The sequence below is a fragment of the Arachis ipaensis genome, chromosome B10 (assembly GCF_000816755.2).
Source record: "Arachis ipaensis cultivar K30076 chromosome B10, Araip1.1, whole genome shotgun sequence".
Classification (NCBI taxonomy): Eukaryota; Viridiplantae; Streptophyta; class Magnoliopsida; order Fabales; family Fabaceae; genus Arachis; species Arachis ipaensis.
In genome coordinates this window covers 124,857,502-124,860,341 of record NC_029794.2, presented here as the reverse complement: position 1 = coordinate 124,860,341, position 2,840 = coordinate 124,857,502, and the positions used below count along the sequence as shown (strand labels likewise).

Genomic DNA, 2,840 nt, shown 5'->3' with positions numbered 1-2,840 from the left:
GTGTGTCCTAACAGAATAACAGATCTAACGTGTGGCCTACACGTTAGGCTAGCAACACCCCTGCTAGCTGGAGTCTGAGTTAGATGCATCTAAGTTAACGTCATAACCGCCGTTAACTACGGTTTTCTAATACGAGCCTCCCAAACCAATTCCAAACATATAATTTTAAATACAACAAATCTTTGATCTTTCAAATATATAAGGTATCGAATAAAATCAAATCAGATAATACTTTCTCATCCAAATCATATTCAATCCTATTTCTCAATCTTAAAGCATTTCAAACATATTTCATAATTCCAAAATAAGTGAGTACCAACAAAATTTCAATGCTTCAAAAATACATATTCGAGTAGAATCAAATGCTTTAAAATAATATAAAACTTCTTCAAACATACATATAGTCTCATAAAAATATATAGTCTCATGTGCATATTAGAATGAGCTTAACAATGATAAATATATAGTTCTAATAACTCAATTAGTAAAACCAATTTAAAATCCTTTGATAATAATCTTTGTAAGTATAACTAAATTCAAAGCACCGTATATAAAAAAAAAAAAAATTTATAGACGTAAAGCCAAACAATTATAAATGTAAAGCCTACTCACAACTTGGTCCTAAGGGACCGAAGAAACCGAACCCGAAATGCCGAATTAAAAGCTGAGAAAGGTTGGAATAGAATGAAACGACAGAACACAGAGTTTGGACCGAGCCAGTGACAGCAACTTCAATTCAAACAGCACCAACGACTACGTCTCGAATGTCATCTCGACAACAACAGCAGCATCGCTACCACTTCTAGCCCGTAACAAACAGCAGCAAAAGCAAATCAATCAAGAAAGATGGCACGAAAATAGAGCGACACAGTAAGGTAGATTAAAGTGGAACAAGAATAAGAAGAGATGTCAAGTACAAGCAGAATGGGGTTTGTTTTACCAAGGGAAAGGTATAGCAGTGGTGGCTCTTGGCGGCGACGACTCCGGCAGCAACTTTCATGGCCCTAGAGACTCCGGCAACCAATGGAAAACCAAAACCAGAAGCAGAACAGAACAATCCTTCTCCGGTGACCTCCTCCACCTGCAACGGAGGCAACCCCAATGTCGATGGAGAAACAGAAGGCTGGCTCTGTGTCACGGTGGTGGAAGGCGACAGCACTTTGGCGACGAGCTCCAGCAGAGCTCCCCTTTCTCCCTCCCATTCGCGTCCTCCTTCTCTGCCCTAGTTGGCAACGATGATGACCTCAACCGGGGCGGCGACAGTCTCAATCAACTGCAGTGGGCGGCGACGGGCACAGCAACGATGACAAGACTCCCTCCTCCCTCTTCTACGTCACGCACTTTCCTCTTTCTCCGTGGAAGGCCTGTGATCTCACTCTCATCTCTCTCGCGCATCTATTCTTTTCTCTGCGATGGCAACAGCAGCGCCCACCCCTGCTGGCATAAAGATTAATTTATTATAAATTTAAATTTTATTTAAAAATTTATTATTAGTTAATAAATTACTATTTTTATATCTCGTATGTAATAATAAATATCAAACCAACTCGATCTTAAGTCTAATCTCATTTGCAATGGTTAAAAATTAGAATAATGTTTAAAATTTGTTGTCAAGTCAACTCAATTAAGTTTTTTTTGCTTTTGTTTGGTTGCAATTAAGTTTCATAAATTAAATAAATATAAAATTTACGAAAATATATCAAATACAATGTAATTATATAAATACACAATTGACTATATTTAGGGAGTTCTAAAATTTAAACACATCTCGGTACTTAGACTTTAATTCTGTGTTAGAAGAGTTAAATAAATCTCAGTATGAAAAATACATGCAAAAATAGAATATAGGCGCAGTTGCGAGATACGCACAATGCAATGTGCGAATTGGTGATTTAGTATCTGAAATGTGTGCTCATCTAATTTAACTCAAATAATTTTAAATTTTAAAATTATAAAAATATTTCATTTAAAATTTAGATGATTATAATTTAAATTAATAATTTAATTTAATGCAATAAAAACAAATATATTTGTATTGTTTTACTAGTTATTTATGAGCACTGCAAAATTAATTTAAAAAATGACATCATTAAATTAACTCAAGCACCTATAAAATAAATTGGACATACTTTGTCTAATATTATTAAAATAAAATTTTAAAATTTTTATGTATAAATTATAAACACCATTGCAATATGAAAAAAATAATATACTCGTTAGAGAAAACTTAAATTCACCAAAAAGGCGAAAACAATTATACAGTAGAATAAGAAGTATCTATAGCGATTCCATATAATTGAAGACTAGCACATAAGACTCTTTTCATCCTTATGTATCTTCCTTCATTCTATTCAATGTCCTTGTAAATTCTTAACAATTCAATAATATAACTAACTGCTGTAATACTATAATCAAGTTCATACTTACATGTTCTATCAAAAATATTATTGGAATAAAAAATATCATATTTCAGATACTGAATCATTGATTTATGGTATGATGTATATATTAGATATTGAGTTTCTCTTCTATTTTTTCATGTATTTGGAATACTAAAATTTTATTTAACTCTTTTAATATAAATTGAGGTGCCTGTACCCACTGTTAGTAGAATTGGATCGGACTTGTCAGTTTGACCAAAAAATTAGTAAACCAGATTTTATATTGATCCGGTCCGATAATTGGACCGCACAAAGTTAAGAATCGGTGCGAACCGATCAAACCTGTAAAAAACCGGTAGAAATCGGTCAAATTCGGTAGCAACCGGTCCGATCGAACTGGAACAATTTAAAATTTTCTCAAAATGAAGCAGGTAGCTATGTCCACCAGGCTACCTTGTC

The 2,840-nt window shown here is 33.7% G+C and overlaps 1 long non-coding RNA gene across 1 annotated transcript in view; it reads right to left on the bottom strand.

The window, feature by feature from the left end:
* The window catches only part of LOC110267656, a 2,773-nt gene extending 1,335 nt beyond the window's left edge, over positions 1-1,438 (bottom strand). Inside the window, exons 1-2 of the long non-coding RNA XR_002355512.1 lie at positions 941-1,438; positions 613-802 (exon numbers count right to left, since the gene is read on the bottom strand). This is a non-coding gene — a long non-coding RNA (uncharacterized LOC110267656). The remainder of the gene's footprint in view (positions 1-612; positions 803-940) is intronic.